The sequence below is a fragment of the Simochromis diagramma genome, unplaced genomic scaffold (genome assembly GCF_900408965.1).
Source record: "Simochromis diagramma unplaced genomic scaffold, fSimDia1.1 OVJJ01000562.1, whole genome shotgun sequence".
NCBI lineage: Eukaryota > Metazoa > Chordata > Actinopteri > Cichliformes > Cichlidae > Simochromis > Simochromis diagramma.
Genome location: NW_024387126.1, coordinates 182,104 through 202,073, shown reverse-complemented (window position 1 = coordinate 202,073; position 19,970 = coordinate 182,104). Strand labels below are relative to the sequence as shown.

Here is a 19,970-nt window from a genome sequence, read left to right as displayed (position 1 = left end):
TCTTATGATTCTCAGATACAAGACTGTTAAGCTGAATGCTGAGGTCAGCAACTTGTTGCTTTAGCGTCTCAAGATCAGATTTGTCCACCAGATTATTGGTGGTGTGTGCGAGTTGCACGTGTGACATGGCGTGTTGCTTTCTAGAGGTTTGGGCAGACTTAGCATGACTAAAATGCTGCCTCATGCGGCTCAGTTTTGCAGCCTGTTTATCTTCTTCTGTCCTAAGAAGAAGCAGCAGCTCTGCAAAGGAAGGTGGGTTTTCTTTTTTTTGTTCTAGCTGAAGATCGATTATTAGTGCATTCTCCCAACAACCTCGAATGAACTGCTTTAAGAGCTGTTGGTTAAAATCATGAGCGGACACACCACCACGTCTCATGGCTCTACTTAATGCAGTGTGCAGCCTCTGCAGGAAAACAGAAGCTCTCTCTCCATCATTTTGAAATGTGCTCATGAACCTAGCATGCAGCTCATCACCATCTTCGACTGTTCCGTAGGCAGAGTCAAGCAACTCAAGATAAGCAGAGGGTCTAGACTGTGGACTCAGATGTTTAATCATCTCGGAAGCAGGAGGAAGCAGACTGTCAAGTATACGATGTGTGCAGTGCAGATCAGACACAGAAGGATCTCTAATAAGGATTTCAACACTAGCTCGCCACGTATCATAATCTGCCTCATGGCTAGGACGTGGGCTCTTGCCCGAATAAGCCCTGAGTCTACCAGATGATGCGAACTGGGGTGAGCTCTCATTGCTGCGCACTACATGCTCAACAACTACTCGCTGAACAGCAGTTGGATTAACATCAATTATGGGGCTAGTAGCGGCCCCAGAAGAAACTGGAAGAGTCTGTGAGGGGCTGAAATCAGTCAGGTTTTCACTGAAATTGGGAGAGGTAAGAGATTTACTTGCGTTATTTGGTGATGTCAAAACTGTGGAGTCTAGAGGTACACCTGATTGAGGGCCCTCAGAAAATGAAACGTCTCCCTTGCTGGTTAAGTCTTTCTGTGGAAGTGGGCTCTGTACAGTTGAGGATTCTGGACCAGTTTGAGGTGACTGGGAAATAGCATTTCCTGCCGATGAAACCAGATTTTTAAGTTCTTCCTTTAACATCTCCTCTAATGAATTTCCACTCAGTTTGGCAATTTCACGGAGCTGTTCCATGTACATTTTAGTGGCTTTGTTTCTGGCATCAAGGGTGTAAACACTTCCTAAGGCCTTTAACTCATACACGGATGCCTGCTTGGGTTGTACTTGGAAGCCGCAGAGGTAACAGTGGCTCCAATGTGTGCATGGCAGTCTCATGTGTAAACTCGATGATCATGTGCTTATGGTAATCTGACTCAGGATCGTCTAGACGAAAGTAACGGTTGATGGAACCATATTTTTGGAGGAAAGTGGACACTTCCTCATCAGTCTCTGATCCTGTGATCCCACTAACAACTACAGAATTGGGAATTCTGACGGATTCACTTAGTACAACATCCATTTTCTCTCTAGAAGTTGTAGCTCAGATTAAGCAATTTAAACACCACACACAAATTGTCTAGCACTTAAACACACACAACCATGCTCCTGGCTGGCTCGCCAAAGCTCTCACTGTAACACAGTAAGGGGAATTGTTGAAAAGAATATATCAATGGGCCAATAGGCTCGACTATAGGAGCACAGGGGTGTGTTCAAATGAGACACAGAGACAAGAATGTAACTCAAAAGAACCGGCCAACTTTAGTGACATAAACCATAAGGTTGACAAGCACAGGTTAAAGACACTTTACAATGGTAGAAAGGAAACTTACAAAAATTAAAAGAAAAGTAAAACACAAACTACTAAAGCAATGACTTGGCCAAGTGTTATTTTTGGTTTTCAATGTTCGGGTGCACCCTAGTAACCTGACTCCTTAACTCTTATAGAAACAGATTACACAAATCCAATGTACATTCAAATGAAAATCTCACACTCTTTTCACATGTGGAGAATGTTCTACACAACAGCTCATTATTTAAAGTCCCAAATAAAAAAATGTCCAAGGGGTAAAGTCCAAAAAATTCCCAGGGTGTGAAAGAAAATAGGGATGAGAGAATGTCAGTCAGTGGTCTTATGTATAACCAGCTGTGCGTGAAAGTGTGAGTGATACAGTCCTACCACACCGCAAGGTGCAGCAGATCATCAAGTGGAAAAGAAGCGAATCTCAGTCTCTCTAAGTCCAGGTGGGAAGGCTCGCCATCTACTTCACCGGAGGAATCCACCTCAGGAACAATTCAGCATACAAAAAAAACCCTGACCTGTCCTCGGACAGGGTCAGAAGAGCAATTCAAATATTAATTATGCTGTTCTAGCTATAATTCACAACTTAGGATTTTGTTTAAATCACATTCAACATAAATTTGCAATAAAAATACTCAAATTTGCAAAAATAAAACATTTCTCTTACACAAACTATGCATTAAACCAAGTAAAGTCAGTGCATATGCATATATGTTGCATAGTCGACAATTATTAATCAAACAATTGAGATTAATTCAGTTTCTCAACGATAAAATGTGAAACAGACATGAACTAACTGAGACATACAACATGTGCTCACCGATCTCAGCGCATCACGGCCGAAGACAATGGCATGGTGTCTCTCGGTCGGAAAATGCAGGGCTCTAAATAACGTAACAGGACATGTTGTTTTCTCTTTAATAACCGTAATACGACATGAAGAAAAAATAAACATAAGTTGCGCTTCAAGTGTTACCTTACTTCTGGAAGCAGATTGAGATGAACTTCCAGGCAGTTGATAGCAACCAGAGCTAACAAAGGCTAACAGTTTAGCTCCACGCGGTACTTTCTAAAGTCACCAGAAAAATGCAGCAGTTGCCTGTTTACTCACTGCGGCTACTTCTAACATGAAAGGTAGCTGATAACCAGTGAACTTATGTGCAACACAGTTGGTTGCAACTTATATCTAATACTTTTTTCCAGCTCAAAAGCTTCAGTCTCTCTTTTCTCCTGCCAGCACGCGACTACCTCCACACATAGCAGCAAACACAGAGCACGTAGGTGGGACATACAGCGGCAGGCTGCTCTCCCATTGGTCAAAACATACTGGGACCTGTGCATTTCGATTGGTTGAGCAGGCTGTCCATCTCTCCTCATATCAGTCCTTAAAGTGGTACCCTCATTGCATGTGGGTTACACTAGCATACTTCTCACAGGGCTAACACAGCTAAAAAATCCTTAACAGCTTCTGCAATCACATTTCCAACAAAACATCATATCCTGACCGATTTTATAACTTTGAAACCAGACTGTGAATCACAATTCAATTTGCATAATTCGAGACTCACCAGGATATTCTTCACACAATACATTAACTCTGTAGCTCAACAGGATTGAAAGTTCCACAACAGCTTTGTGCATCTACAAAACAAAATCACTGCTCAAAACAAAGTTTCATGGAGCTCTTTTACCCATTAAACACAGTGCAATATACAGAGATGTACCTTGCTCTGCGCAGTCAATATGGAGCACATATAATGCACACCGTAGAGCAGTGCTGAGGTGCATTCAAGGTACATAGGAAAACTTAAACTTAACAAAAAGTAAAACTTAAAAAAAAATACCATTTACAATAAAAATAACCATGGGTTACATAGACATTTACAGATAACTAGGACCAGAGTCTTTGTTCACACCAGCAGTTTATACCTAGCTGCCCTAAAATAACAGACCACAGATCAGGGTGAACTTTGAACTTGTTTTTGGGAAACAGAAGGCACGGAAATATACAAACAGTTTCCAGTTTACATTAATTTATGCATCCAAAAACCAGAGTAAAATAAATAAAAGCAAAACAATAATATAAATAAATGTCTCTCTCTCTGTCCAGTTCAAGGCAGTTTGACTCTTATCTGTGTTAACTACAAGTTAACCTATGTTAGCTCCTTCAGGGTTAACCAGCTTTCTTTCAGCTGCTCTTCAAACTTTGATCAATATGAGCCGACTCAGTTTACTCACTAGACCTGCAGAGTGGCTGGTTAGGAATAATCAGTAACACAGTGAGTTACCAGTACAACACCAACACAATGAATGGAATTACAACACTGAAAGCACAAAATCAGCTGTCCACAGATTTACAGAGAAACCTTTCACAGTCACAGTCTGGTGTGGAATCAGTTCTTGGATTAAATCCTCTGTGTGTCGCAGTAACAGAGTTTATGGTGGAGTTGTGTCACAGTTCAGAAGTGTGAGTCAGTTTCTCTGGAATATCAGTTGATCCATCAGGAATCCAGGGGTTTTGTTAAGGTCTTAAGGTCGGGGGTTCTAATCCACCGAACGGCTACCCTGAGCTACCCCTGAGCAAGGTACCATCCCTACACACTGCTCCCCGGGCGGCCAGTGGCTGCTAACTGCTTCACTGAGTGAATGGGTTAAATGCAGAGAGGAGTTTCCCCATGGGGATCAATAAAGTATACATTATTATTAGGAACAGAAGATTTCAGTGGAAGTTCAGATCTCCTAGAGGTGGATCATTAAGGTTCAGCAGTATCAGGTTTCAACGCCAAGATCTGCACTCGGCTAATTAACCTGGCCTGTTGTGCAACATAAACACCGAGGTCTTATTCCAGCATTCCTAACAGTTCAGCTGGAAATCACATCCAAACTGCTCCCTGTAATGGCAGCGTGCTTATTAATGTGGCCTAAAGACATCTGTGCACATCGACAGGAAATGTCAGCTTCCACAGCAAAAGAATATAAAACAACCTTACTAGGTCTCATCTTAGCTATCAGAGGCTTCAACATCAGATTTAGTAAAGAACAAGCACATAGCATGCTAATTGACACCAAAGACAACCAACTGTGACTCACCAAATCCTCATTCAAACTGCATCAAACAGATTTTATCCACCAGGACTGAAGTTGGACACCATCACTGTGAAAGACTGGAAGTAAAAATGCATCTGTTTATAACTTGCTCTCTTGTTGAATCTCTTCCCCTCACTCAGATTTCTCCTGCTTGCTGTCATATTTTCTTTAAGCTGTTTGAACACTTTGTAAAATGTGTTTCTGTTCATATAGACTGAGATTATTATTCTTTGTATAAACTGAGCTCACTGCTCAGAGACTGTACTACATGTTCACTGAGAGAAAATCTTTGTTGAACAGATAAACCCCGTCCTGTCCTCACTGTGTCTCCATCATGGCTGAGTCCTGGAGCCTCAGTAACTCTGAACTGTGAGGTTGAACATCCGTCTGCAGGATGGAGCTTCTACTGGTATAAAGCTGTTCCTGATCTGAAAACATTCAACTATAAATCCTACAGTTATGAGCTGCTACCTGATGGCAATAGGACTGCACAGGACTCCTACATCATTCATGGACAGACACACACAGCAGGATATGTATGCAGAGCTGGAAGAGGAGACCCAGAGTATCACACTGATCACAGTCAACCAAAGTTTGTCTGGTCTGCAGGTCAGTTTGTTTCTCTCTGTCCTTTCAATGAGCTCATGTTTGGTCATCATTTTTATTCACCAGGATTTAGACCATTAAGATCTCATCTCCACGACAACCATTTATGCCTGTGTACATTAAAACTCCCCAAAAGAAGAACTGAACTGAATATTTTCCTTTCTCTCTGTGATCAAACCAAACTGAATTTCTTTGTTTCCTTTTCTTATTTTTCAGTTTTTATTTAATGTGATAACATGAAAAACAAAAGACATCTATGAGGTTTTAAATGTTTTGATATTTAAACTCATGTTTCTGTTTGTACTGATTATTTTTACTTAGTGCACAGACAGGATTTACACAGTTAAGACTCTTTGTTTGGTGCTCAGGTAGGTGTTCAGATAAAAAGTCAAATATAGTTAATAAAGAAACAAAGATGTCAGCAGGCAGGTTAACAGCTCTGACAAATACAAGACAAACACTGACTACAGATGGACGCTAGAAGAAGACGTCACAAATAACAGCTGCTGTTATTGTTCATTTAAAATATACTTCAAAGGTTTTTAGTTTTGGTCCTGCTGCTGCAAAATATCTCACTGTAGAAGGAATCTGTGAAACAGACAATATCACAGAATTATGGCAGAAACATTACAGCAAATGACTGAAGTGTGTTCAGAGTGATCTGTATCAGGTGGATGATGCTGAGAGTGATGACTCAAAGCTCATGATGTCACATGACCTGTACCAAGCTCTACATGAGCTGCCAGCAGATAAAGCATGTGGGTTAGATCATCTTAAACATGTCAGTATTCGGCTCCTTTGTTGTCCATTTAATTTACTGTCTGTGTGATTCAGGGCTTGTTGTCAGACTCAGTGTTGTCTGTTCTATTAGTGCTGATCAGGGTTAAAGCTAAAGCCCCGTGAATGATTTGCCTTTAACCTCAGCCAGTATGATTTGGAAACTTGTAGAAAGAATTCTGCTGACAGATTAAGCTCCAACGCCCCAGCTTAAAAGTTATGTAACCCATGATGTCACGCCTTTTATGCAAATATCACCATATGTAATATCCACAGAAAATCTAATCTAAATGCTCAAATAAGCCATTTCTACAACCAACACAGCAAAAATAAGTGATGATTCAAAGAGCAGTTACATAAATGCAAAACAAACAAAACTGATCCAAAAATTCTCCAGACTCCATGTAATGATATAATCAAAGGCTAATTAGCTTCTGCAGCTTTTTGCTGCACACTTAGTTTCACCACGCGCCAACCAAGATTCACTGAACCAGCTGCAAAAGAAGACCGCAAAAACGCTTCTGTTAGTCTGAGTCAAAGAGGGATCAAAAATCATGAGAATCCTGGTTTACTGGTGTGCCATTCTAAAGTAAAATGGGGTGATAGCAGTCCTAACATCTGTGAGCTTTGTCTCTTCACTGCATGTTGTTTTCAGATGTTCATTCAGCAGCGTCTCTCACAGTGAGTCCTGACAGAGTGCAACACTTCACCTCTGACTCTGTCTCACTGACCTGTGAGGGAAACTTCACTGAGTGGAGAGTGAGGAAGTTCCCTGAGGACGGCCGACTGTACTCTGACTGTAGGAGAATGACTGGATCCACATGTGACATCAACACATCAAAGTCAGATACTGCAGTGTACTGGTGTGAGTCTGGATCAGGAGAGTTCAGCAGTGCAGTCAACATCACTGTACAGAGTATGTTATTATACATTTACTTCTTGGATCTGAATGATTTAGACGTCACATGAACATTTGTCTCAGCTTTGCTCTATGTGAAGTAATTCTATGTGGCAACACAAACAAAACTGAGACAATTTTAGACAAAAAAGTATCAAAATATTCTTTGTTGTTGGTCTCATTTCACTCGATCTTTTCATGCTTTTCAAACATCACGTTTGTAAAAACTTGCACACAGTAATTTTATATTTTCTCTGTCAGAATAAAACTCTAAAGAGCTCAACATCTCTGTTATCACATTAGATGAACTTTTATTGTCTCCATTATTTAAATAACACAACTATACAAATGTTTACAATTTGTATATTTGACTCCTGCAGGGAAAATAAAGGGAGCATCCCAACTATATTTCCAGCCCACTTAATCAAATTTTGAATTTGGGATCTGAGCTTGACAGAAAGTTTGCCAAATCATGTAGTGATAACATAACAGATTCAACAATCTCCCTATAAAATGTAACATGATGCATTTATTTACTCCATGGACCCTCAGCCTTCTAAAAAATGCAAGTGGTGACTACATGAATGATCCACATGATGAACCCACTGTAACTGAACATCTAAACATGAAATATTGTCTCCAGTCATTAAAACCAGGCTGAGATCTCCGAAAGGAAAAATCTCAGAAAATCTCTCTGAAGTCAGGTCAGCATGAAGATCATGAGACACGACTCACAGCTTTTCCTAAAAGTTTGCACCAGCTGGTCTGACTGAAACAATATGTTTGTTTTTTTGTTTTCACAGATTATTATAATTATTATGTTCCTATCCTGGTGAGTCCTGTTCATCCTGTGACTGAGGGAGCTTCTGTTAATCTGAGCTGCAGTTTGAGAACACAAAAAATACTTTCCAATGTGTTTTTCTATCACAATGACAAACTTATTCAAAATGATACCCGAGGGGAGCTGAAGATCTCTGCAGTGTCAAAGTCTGATGAAGGTTTCTACAAGTGTCAGTACTCAGGAAGAGAGTCAGCACAGAGCTGGATGTCAGTTAAAGGTGAGCAGGATCAAAACATTTGATTCATCTTTATAAATGAGTTTCATGCTTGAGAAGGAACATTAGATTGTCTGTTTAAAGGCTCGAAGTCACCTGGATCTATTTTTTAAGAACTTTATAAAACTATTATGTAATATCTCTATATTGTCAGGTTTAATATCGTTGTGATTCAGGACTCAAGTGTGGGACTCAGGTGAAAACAGCAGAGGATGTAATGAGTCAAAGTTTACTCAAACAAAGGATAAATAATTTAACACAACAGATTATGAGCTTTGACTCAGTCAACAAGAACAAAACATAAATGAACCTAAACTTAATGAGTGAGTCCTACAAAAACATCTTAACTAAGGTGAGAGAGACAGGCCAGAGGAGCGGACATAACAGCGTGAGGGCGGCAGGGCAGGAAAATCTGAGAGGGAATGTGACAAGACAGAGAGTGTTCATAAAGTGGCTGCAACAATGCCTTACTTGGAGTCCAGACTAGCTGGGGGTAAAGGATAAAGCAAAGGTCTGTGGAAACTGTTGAATGATGGGCAGGCAGGCAAGTGACGAAGAGGCTCTGAGGGGGGCAGCAGTGGTGGTGAATACGGGGGCAATGATCCAAGGCGGCAGGCGTCTGACTGGAGGTGAATGATGGCATGAAAAGAATCTTGAAGCAGGAAGAAACTGAAACAAGGGGAAAATCTGTTAGCATACAAATCTTATTTTCCTAGAAAGGATCCCAGCAGACCTGCCTGGTTACCTCACTGAAATATTCATTATTATTTGTTGTTACAGTAACTGTGTCTGGAGCTGACAGCTCTTCATCTCCTGTGTGGTTGATGGTTGGACTGGTTTGTGGAGTCTCTCTCATTATTATTCTCCTGCTCTTGTTGTATCGCTGCAGACAGTCCAAGTGTAAGAGCCTCTTCTTTTCATGCTGTATTAGAGAGTTTATTTACTACATACACTTTAATTATTCACACATATACATGTATTCTGATCTCATGACACTAAATATCAGTGGAACAATTTATACATGACAAACATGTGTAATAACATTTGTCTCTTTCACAGATTCCTGCTTCACCAGGTTGGTAAAATACTTTTTATTATTATTTTAAACAAACATCAGTTACTTTTGAGTTTATTGTGTTTATTTCCTGTTTTAGGTCGATCCAGTCTGAGAGTCACAGTCCGGGCTCCTCCACAAATCATGGAGTCAACCAGAATGAAACTCATGTGTACGACTCTGTTCATCCTGGTCAGTATTTAATCCATCTTTATTATCATTATTTATATTGACTTTTAAAATCAGTCTTCATTAACAGGAACAGTTTTTAGGTTCATTTTGTGCTCAGCAGTTTTTCAAAGAACGTTCGTCAAAATCCAGTGGGACAAACATCCAAACAGCCAGCTGACACATGAACATAAAATGAGAAATAAACAGGATTTTACAACCTGATTGTGTCTTTAAGTCGACTGAAAGAATCCAATGTTGTTGTTTAATATCATAACAACACAAAGAGTAACAACATGGTTTGAAAATATGTTATAGCCTGGTTTTGACTTAAACATAATTATTTAATCTTTAGTTTTTTATTCAATGATTAATTTGACCCTGGCTCATCTTTTTTTAGGTACCAATCACATCTATGACTCAGTTACGCCGGTTGAAGACAACAGAAATGGTGCAGTATATTTGTTGAAAAACACAGAGAATTTAGAGAAGAAACTTGTTTTTGATTTAATGAAACTAATTCCATGTGAAATGTTTACAATCCTGTAACTAAAATATGAACATTTCAGGAGCAGATGAACATGAAGATGTCACATACGCTCTGATTGAACTTAAAAACTTTGAAAAGAAGCGTAAGTACATAAAACATGTGCAGTTTAAAATTAATAAATGTAAATGTAATGTAAAAACACAATAAATAAACATTTTAAAAAATTTGACAGTTAATTATTTCCTTATGTCCAACAATCTTATCATCTTCACAGGGAAGCATCATAAACCAGAGCAGAGTGCTGTTTACTCTGAGGTGAAGACGGGAGCTGCAGGTACAGTCACAACAGTCTCATTCAGTGTTTGTGTGCTTGTGTAGCCACTAGGTAACAAAAGCTCAACACTGCGCCTAGCATCCTGGAGCACTTCTGTTGTCTTTTGTACATGTTTTGGAGTTTTTATGTGTTTTGAAGTTTATACGTGCTGCTTTGTCTGTAGGGGCCACCGTAAATATACTTTTATTTATTCACTCCACAGAAAATGTAATAAATAAATCATATAATACAAAAATCAACTATTCACATTTCAACTTTTAACTATTTAAATTTTCAGCTTTTTCCTTTTAAAGCAGGGGTGTCAAACTCAATTGCACAGGGGGCCAAAACTCAAGGTACACTTTAGGTTGCGGGCCAAACAAGATAAACATTTATTGAACACACTAAAACAATGTTTTTAAACATAAATATGAATAAAAACAGACAGGAACATTATTCCAGATTAAATAAACTTAAAAATAATAAACTTTAAATTTAAATATTTTGCTCTTCATAAAAATATATCCTGTCAAAATTATGCAAGTTAGAAATATGAACATGCTGCCAAAAATCCCAGAAAAAATAAATGAAAGCATACACAAGGTTGGAGCCACATGTAGACGGAGCTGGGCACTGCTTCAGGAATGGAACTAGTAAACTGTGCGGGCCATTCAGTGTCGTACTTTCCCTTGAGTGTATCACTACACTGCAGCTCCATCTGAATCCTGCACAGGTGCAGTTCAGCAAAGTCCGCTGACTTAGTTCAACATTACTTGGCAACAGGGAAAGTGAGGCAGATTGCACTGGTGCATTTGTGACAGCTTCACTTGAAATGCCTTCACTGCATCATACATGCCATATCCATGAACTGACAGATTTCCTTGCTGAGCTCAAAAACTCTATTGAGAATTTTTATCCCAACTCAGCCAACAGACCTCTGTATGATGAGAAATCTCGGCAAACTCTGAATCTATTTCACACGTAAAAGACTGAAATTGACGGTGATTTAAACTTTTAGCTCAGATAAAATGTACGGTCTGCGTTACGGTGATCATTACATGCTCCATTTTTAGGACTTTACCACACAGCCTTTCCTGGTATATGATGCAGTTATATGCTGTTAACTCACCAGTACAGTTCTCCTACTGCATCTTTACTCGCATCCTGCTGACTAGTCCGCTTTTTTCACCGCACAACACCTGCGCTCCATCTGTTATAAGTCCAACAAGTTTGTCCCAGGGCAGTTTCATATCGGTTACACTTTGACATACGTTTTAAAAAGTGTCTTTTGTTGTCGTTGTCCCATGCATCGATTTAATGTTCAATATTTCCTCTCCACGGATGAAGATGGTCAGCTGTGCAATGTCCATCATTGTGGTGTAATCTGTTTAAGTATAACCTGTTTTATTGTGAAAGGGGGGTTCTGAAACAGGAAGTAGAATAATAAAGGTCGGAGTTTGAGTGCTCTACAAGGTGTCGCTTGAATCCTTGCCTAAAACCACGACATGGTGTCAGAAGTGGGATTGCAGTAAGAGCCTTGTCATCGGGGAGTGACAGCAAGCGGCTTTGGGAGCGGTAAAGAGTTTTTCTCCAGACGATAAGATGTCAGACGAAGAAGCAGGAGCTAGCGCAACAGCTACACAGCCTCGCATGTCACCGCCCCACCAGCAAGCTAATGGCGGCTATAATGCTAACGCCAACTTACCCCTGAATGCCACATTTACCATCCAGCCTCCTGAGCTATTTGATTTCTCAAAGCCACAGCAATGGGAAAAGTGGATAAGGAGGTTTGAAAGATTTCGACTTGCAAGCAACCTGCACCTTAGCTCAGAGGCTAACCAGGTAAACACACTCATCTACTGCATGGGGGATGAAGCAGATGATATCCTCCGAGGGCAAGCTTTATCGGACATACAAAGGCAGCAGTACCAAGCAGTAAGAGACACTTTGGATATGTACTTTGTTCCCAGGAAAAACATTATCTATGAGAGAGCCCGCTTTAATCAAAGAACACAGCAAGTTAATGAGACTGTTGACTCGTTTGTCACCGCACTTTATGCTTTAGCTGTAAACTGCAGTTTTGGTGCACTGCACGATGAGTTAATAAGAGATCGCCTCGTCGTGGGTCTGAGGGACATCAGCTTAGCGGAGAGACTTCAAATGGAGAAAGATTTGACGTTGGAGAAAGCGGTTAATCAGGCCCGGCAGTCTGAAGTCATCAAAAAACAACAGACAGACATCAGAGGGGAAAATAAGATGGAAATAGATGCTGTGACAGCGAAGCACAGGGAACAAAAGCATTCAACATTCAAACCCCGAAGAGAACGTAAATGCACAACAAAGGACAAAACACCAAATGGGAGATCATGCTACAGTTGTGGGAAAACCCCTGCGCATGGTAAAGGACAATGCCCAGCAAAAGATGCAACATGTCACTCATGTGGTAAAAGAGGACACTTCCGTAAAGTGTGTAAATCTGTTAAATCTGTGCATGTGATAGAAACAGAGAAAAGTGATGATACACCCGTGTTCCTTGGTTCTGTAGACGCAGGTTCAGATCCTTGGTATGCAGACCTTACTATCAGAAACCACGAAGTTAGATTTAAGATAGACACAAGAGCTGACGTCTCTGTTATCCCAGCCCAGATGTATTACTGCATAAACCAAAATGAGACAGAGTTATGTAAACCAGATAGACCATTGTTTGGTCCAGGTGGTACTTAGGGGTGGGTTTTTATAATCGATTTATCGATTAAAATCGATTCTGGCTTGGATAACATAAAATCGATTCATTAAAATCCTGAATCGATTTTTTAATATCAATTTATTTTGCCTGAAATGCCAGAATCTCAGGTGAAACGTCACAAAATTTCAACAACCACCAAACAGCTAAGACAGTAAATGAGAGCAGGAACACGGCTTCTGCACAAAGACTTAAACACACAGCGCGGACCTGCAGATCAGAATCAGTTAGATGTCGCCTTTCTCACGGTCGGGGATGAAAGCCGACAGCTCGCTGATTCTGATCTGTCGGCGGGTCCGCGCTTTGTGTTCATGCCCTTTATGCGCTGATTCTAAAGCTGTTAGTTTGATGTCTCTCCAAACAATATTGACCGAACCAGCAGCAAAAGAAGATCCAAACTACGCTTCACGTAAACATCGTCATGAATTCACTCTTACTTTTACTGTTTTGCTTCCACCACGATGCACAGCTCTCTCTCTTTCTCTCCCTCTCTCTCTGTTTTCTGCATTATTCCCTTGCTTGTTACCCACAAGTCTACCGTTGTGTACAGCGCTGTCGGCCGCTGTTTTTTTTCCCTTTTACATTCTTCCGAAAAGAAAGCCTCATTTCTGCTGTTCAATACTGAACAAATTTAAACTTTTTAAAATTATGCAAAATGCAAAACGCTTAGACGTGTCTCTAATAAAACCGCTGTAACGTCAGAGGTAATGTTCATATGTTGATTAATTGTTTTCTTTCGTTTTTGATGTACTGCAGAATATTTTTATAAAATCCCAGGTCAGGAAAATCACCTTCATGTTTTTCTGTGTTTTATCTTCAGCTACTTTGACACAAAGGCATCTGCTGTGATGCTCACACCTTTGATAAAGTCTTGCGTGTGTCAGCTTCCTTTTTATTGATACAAAAATATGTAAATGTACTGATCTGAATTGTAATATTTCTGACTGTCAAAATTTCCCAGATTTAAATCGAATCGAATCGAATCGAATTAAATCGAATCGTGGACCAAATTGATTCGGGACCTTGTGAATCGGAATTGAATCAATTCTAGAAATCAGTGACGATACCCAGCCCTAGTGGTACTCCACTTGATGTGTTGGGTATGAGCAGAGAAACAATTTGCAAAGGCGAACAGGAAATACAGGAACATGTGTACATTATCAAAGATTTGCACATAGCACTGTTAAGCAGGCCAGCAAGTGTCAAGCTGAACCTTGTGTGTAGAGCTGACAGTATTGACTTGAATGTGTTGAATGAGAACTACCCAAAGCTGTGTCAGGGATTAGGTTTAATGCAACAACCTTATACGATTAAGTTGAAACCCAATGCTGTGCCTTTTTCCCTGGCCACACCAAGACGGCTCCCCATCCATTTGTTAGGAAAGGTGAAACGGGAACTGGAAAGAATGGAGTCCATGGGAGTAATCAGCAGAGTTGAAGAACCAACAGAATGGTGTGCAGGTATGGTCCCAGTGCCAACAAAAAACGACTCTGTGCGTATTTGTGTTGACCTCACTCACCTCAATGAAGCAGTGTGCAGAGAAAAGTACATCCTGCCTTCGGTTGAACAGACACTTGGATCCCTGGCGGGAGCAAAAGTCTTCAGTAAGTTAGACGCAAAAAGAGGCTTCTGGCAGGTTCCATTGTCACCAGAGTCAGCACACTACACAACATTCATTACACCCTTTGGGCGCTTCCACTTTAACAGACTTCCTTTCGGAATAGCGTCAGCCCCAGAACATTTTCAGCGTAGAATGTCAGTGATGCTTAATGGGCTGCCAGGTGTGGTTTGTCACATGGATGACATCCTCATTTGGGGACAGGATCAGCAGGAGCACAACGCCAGACTGCACACAGTGCTCAATAAACTCCAAGAGGCTGGTGTCACACTAAACCTGGAGAAATGTGACCTGAGCAAACAGGAAGTGAAGTTCCTTGGACACGTTTTGTCTGTGGAGGGAGTACAGCCAGACCCAGACAAAATTAGAGCGATCACAGCAATGAAAGAGCCATCAAACGTCAGTGAAGTGCGCAGCTTTCTCGGGATGGTTAACCAATTAGGCAAATTCATCCCAGGACTGGCCGAAAGAGACAAGCCCCTAAGAGACCTGCTCTCGAAGAAAAATCAGTGGGTTTGGAGCTGCGCACAGCAAAAAGCATTCAATCAGCTAAAAGGCGATCTGACGTCAACTCCCATTCTTGCACTCTATGACCCAAACAAAGAGTTAAAACTGTCTGCAGATGCTTCCTCCTATGGACTGGGAGCAGTCCTATTTCAAAAAGAGGGAGAGCAATGGAGACCTGTTGCATATGCGTCTCGTTCTTTAATGGAAACAGAACAGGTATGCACAGGTGGAGAAGGAGACGCTTGGACTAACATGGGGTTGTGAAAGATTCAAAGATTTTCTCATCGGGAGACACTTTTCCTTAGAGACTGACCACAAACCACTCGTCAGCCTGCTAGGACAGCAAGCTCTGACCGAGCTTCCACCCAGAATCCAACGGTTCCACCTAAGGCTCATGAGGTACAGTTACACCATCTCACACACTCCAGGCAAAGCACTCCTCACAGCAGATGCACTGTCACGTGCACCCGTTAACCAAGACCCTGATTCTAAGGCTACAGCTGAACTACTGGATGACACAAATATATATGTGGATGAAATAGTCAAATGCATGCCTGCTACCTCGACATACATCACACAGTTAAAGGAACAGCTTAAAACCGACAGCATGTGCTCAGATGTCATGGCTTTTTGTCAGAGCAGCTGGCCAGAATACAGCCATCTCACAGGCCCAATTAAAGCATATTGGCCACACAGAGACACCTTAACGGTACACGACGATCTGCTACTGAAAGGCACCAGACTAGTGATCCCTACTGCTATGCGCCACTCTGTCCTCATTGCCCTACACGAGGGACATCAGGGAATGTCTAGATGCAGAGAGAGAGCCAGGAAGACAGTATGGTGGCCTGGTCTGAGTGGGCAAACAAATGAACTTGTGAAAAACTGCACCATATGCATCAAAGAGCATACCAACCCAGTGCAACCTTTAATGCCAAGCCAACTCCCTGAGAGACCATGGCAAAAAGTTGGAGCAGACCTTTTTACGTTTAACAACAGCTACTATGTGCTTCTGGTGGACTACTACTCTAAATTTGTGGAAATAGCCAAACTTACTCCCACAAGATTGGAGGATGTTATAGTGCATCTAAAATCAGTCTTTTCCAGACATGGGATTCCAGAGTTTCTCTACAGTGACAATGGACCTCAGTTTTCAAGCCAACAGTTCAAAGACTTTGCAGCAGCTTATGGGTTCAGGCATGTAACAAGCAGTCCAAGATTTGCACAAAGCAATGGTGAGGCTGAGCGTCATGTCCAAACTGTGAAAAGTCTGCTAAAGAAAGCAAAAGACCCATATCTTGCACTTCTAGCTTACAGAGCAACCCCATTGGCTAATGCATATAGCCCTGTGCAACTACTAATGGGACGAAGACTGCGCACGTCAGTTCCCCAGCTTCCTTCTTTGCTCAATCCCAGCCTGCCCAACAAGGCTACAGTGTTGACAAAAGCGAGAGAGAGAGTGATGAAGGACAGTGTTGCGTACAACAGGAGACATCGTGTGACAGAACTTCCTCCACTCTCACCGGGACAACCAGTGTGGATTACAGACACTAGGCGTGAAGGGACTGTCATCTCCTCTCACTCCACACCCCGCTCATACATTGTCGAGACCCCTTCAGGAGCCATCAGGAGAAATAGGCATCACCTCCAGCCATTGCCAGATGCCACACCAAAGTTACAAACCCCAATTACACCTGTCAGTCCAACAGAGAACGCCCTGCTTGCTTCAAACCTATCGGCGGCTACAACTCTGACTCCTAAGACAGAAGACCCAGGTCCTGTCAGAACTAGGGCTGGCAGGGTTGTCAAAAAACCACAAAGACTGGACTTGTGAAAATAAACAAAACAAAAAAAGACATGGGTTTAAAAGTAAAGGAAAAAAGGTTGAAGAGAAAGAAACGTTTCTATGAAAGGTTCTAAGAAAAAAAAGAGTACAGTTTTCATATATGCAGTAAATGTTCTTGTAAGTTTGATGTTTTCAGCGAAACGAGGATGTGGTGTAATCTATTTGAGTATAACCTGTTTTATTGTGAAAGGGGGGTTCTGAAACAGGAAGTAGATAATAAAGGTCAGAGTTTGAGTGCTCTACAAGGTGTCGCTTGAATCCTTGCCTAAAACCACGACAATCATGTCTGTACTTTCATCCACAGCAAGATGCAATAAAGTTTTTGCTTCTTTCACACAACTGTGTTCTTTTTTTTTTTTTTTTTTTTTTTGTGTCCCGTTTGGATCTATAGCCATCAGAATTGTTGTCTTAAGGCCAAGAAAGATGCCAAGCGGATTTATTTTACCAAGTGGATCGTCATGGCCTTGCCATATTGGTCCATTTGATTGACCTTTATTATAATTATGAATTTATTTTATTTTCAGTTGCTACAAACGGGACAGACGTGACTGGAGGATAGGACAGGGAGAAAGAATGAAAGAAAGAGAGGGAGAGAAAGAAAACCAAATGGGAGAAGAGACGGTGAGAAGGGGGGGAAGAAAGAAAAAAAAAAAAAAAAAAAAAGAACAAAACACCTGGGTCACCTGTATGGAGAAAAAAAACAGAAGAGAAAGCAAACAACAAAGAGCAACATAATAAATAAAAAAAACGGCACCATCACAATAAACTAGCTAGCAGTAGATATCAGTAGATACTAAATAATAAACGATATTGTGCAGCACGCAAGATAGACAGCGCACAATGTGCTTTGAGGCAGCAGCCAAGAAAGCTGTAGTCCGCGTCTGTGAATACCCGTGTGTACACCTGTGTGCATACCTGTGTGGATCAGCATGCTTGCATTCCAAAGGTTTCTCCATGTAACGATCTGCTAGGGAGTGTGGGGAGCCACAGCCCCGTCCTCCAGGGCATGAAGCAGGTATGGAGGAGATCAAAACTCCAGACATCCAGAGGCCCCCAGAACACAAGAGACCAAGGAAGACCAACAGAGGGGCAGCCGCGCCACTGTCCCAGTAAGAGCTGAGGAGAGTCCCAGATGAGGGCTCACTCAGCAGCCGCGGAGCAGAAGCCAGGGGGAGTTGCAGTGACGCGCCCGTGAGCTCCGCCGGCAGCCAGCTGTGCCTGAGTGACCGAGCCCCAGGCCGAGAGGCCGGGGGCACCCCACCTCCGAAGTGGCCCGAGCGAGCCCCAGGCTCCAGGCCCCGATAAGCGGCCGCCAAGGAGTGAGCCGGTGTGTACCCGGACGCCCACCCCCAGACACAAAGAACCACCAACGCACCGACACCTGAGGGAGTCCGCCACTGGCAGGGGAAGTGGTGGTGGGTGGAGATAGGCCTCCAAACCTTGGAGGGCCTGAGATGTCCCCAGAGAGGTGGCGTCTGATACCCAACCTGACATATAGACACAGACATACAGGCACACACAGACACAAACATCCATTCCCACCCTCATGCTCTCATATGCACTTACTCCACACTCAACCAACGTGGAGACAGACATAAAGAGACGCTGTACACACGGTCACACTCCCCAAGCGTACTCTACGAACCGGGTCTAGGTACCCTTGCCCCTGGAGGGGGGAACTGCACCCAGACCCAGGTGGTGTTACCCTTTTCCCTGCGGTGGGGAGAGGCAGACCGCCCCGACTCCGCAGCAGCAGGGAGGCCCCACACTCCAGACCGCAGTCGGACGGCCAACTCCTCCTCCTAGCCCCCCCGCTCCAGCAGGCCGCAGAGAACGGGGGTGAGAGAAGACTCCAAACCTCCCTCCACCCGCTCATTGTAGTGTTGATGCATGTGTGTTCTAAGGTGCAATTAAAACCCAGGAGGGCATGGAGCTACCTGCCAGAGAGCAGCAGGTAAGCGCATAGTCCCTCCTGCTAGCCCTCAATGTCTACGTGTATTCAAAATTGAGAGGTGGGCAACGACGCCAGGGGTGGGGTGTACACCCTGATGGTAATTCTGACTCCGTGTATCGTGCCCACCCCCAAGATCCTATATGTATGCGTAATGAGAGTGTGAGTAATGTGAATGTCTAAGTTGTGGGATAAAATTGAGGCAGAGGCAGCCAGAAGGGGACGGGGGGGGGGTAGCCTCCTCTGCACCCTGGTGACATACCCCTACTCCAAGGCCCTACATGTGTGGGTGGTTGTGGTGGAGCGGGAAGAGGGAGGCAGCTGGAGATGGGGAGGGAAGGAAGGGAGGGGCAGGTGACCCCTCCCTGGGGCCAGCTCCCCCGCTGACCCCAGTAGGCACTCCCATACTCCGCGACCCGCCAGGGAAAGGGGGCCCAGGCCCATCCAGACCGGGGCCCAGCGCAGCAGCGCCCCCCGGCCCCACAGAGCCCGGGACAGTCCACCCAACCCCACCACAGAGAAAACTGCACCCACCCCACCATCCATTCATCTTCCAGACTACATGAGACAATAGACGCCCAGGCTGAGATCTTCCTCCACCTCTCCTGTGTCTCCCCCTCCTGCAGAGAGTTCCTGAGGAGAGGAAAGCTCCTGCAAGGTGTGACAATCTCCCCCACCAGTTGAAGAGCCCCCCAGGCGGCTCGACGCACCAGCGGCACCCCGCGCCAGGGATGTGTTTTTAAATCAGTGGCCATGTCACAAACCCGATCAGCAATCGTATTTCTCCTCAGGCTCACATTTGTCAAAATCTGCGTTTTGTCTGGACACAAGATGTCGCACACCTTCATCATGCAGCTCTTCAGAGTGGTACCGGGCTGATTTGGCTATCTCCTCTTCTACAATAAAACTTGCTTTCACAACAGCTTCACTTTGTGATTTTTGCTCTGGTAAAAAAATTTTGCTGAAATGTCAGATTCTTCTTGAGTTCTTCTACTTTCTGTTAGTGATGGGTCGGTCGCGAACGAAATGGCTCTTACAGCCGGGTCTTTGACGTGAACGACGCAAGCCGGCTCCTTATCGCGAGCCGTGGGTTT

At 42.9% G+C, this 19,970-nt stretch overlaps 1 long non-coding RNA gene across 2 annotated transcripts; it reads right to left on the bottom strand.

Annotated features, from left to right (window-relative positions):
• Positions 1–1,698: 1,698 nt before the first annotated feature.
• Positions 1,699–3,176, bottom strand: LOC120743408. Of its 2 annotated transcripts, XR_005698179.1 has the most exons (3): positions 2,740–3,176; positions 2,584–2,647; positions 1,699–2,281 (listed from the first exon to the last, which is right to left on the bottom strand). It is a non-coding gene; the product is annotated as an uncharacterized LOC120743408 (long non-coding RNA). The 2 variants fall into 2 exon arrangements; XR_005698178.1 differs by having other exon boundaries at positions 2,584–3,176.
• Positions 3,177–19,970: the final 16,794 nt, after the last annotated feature.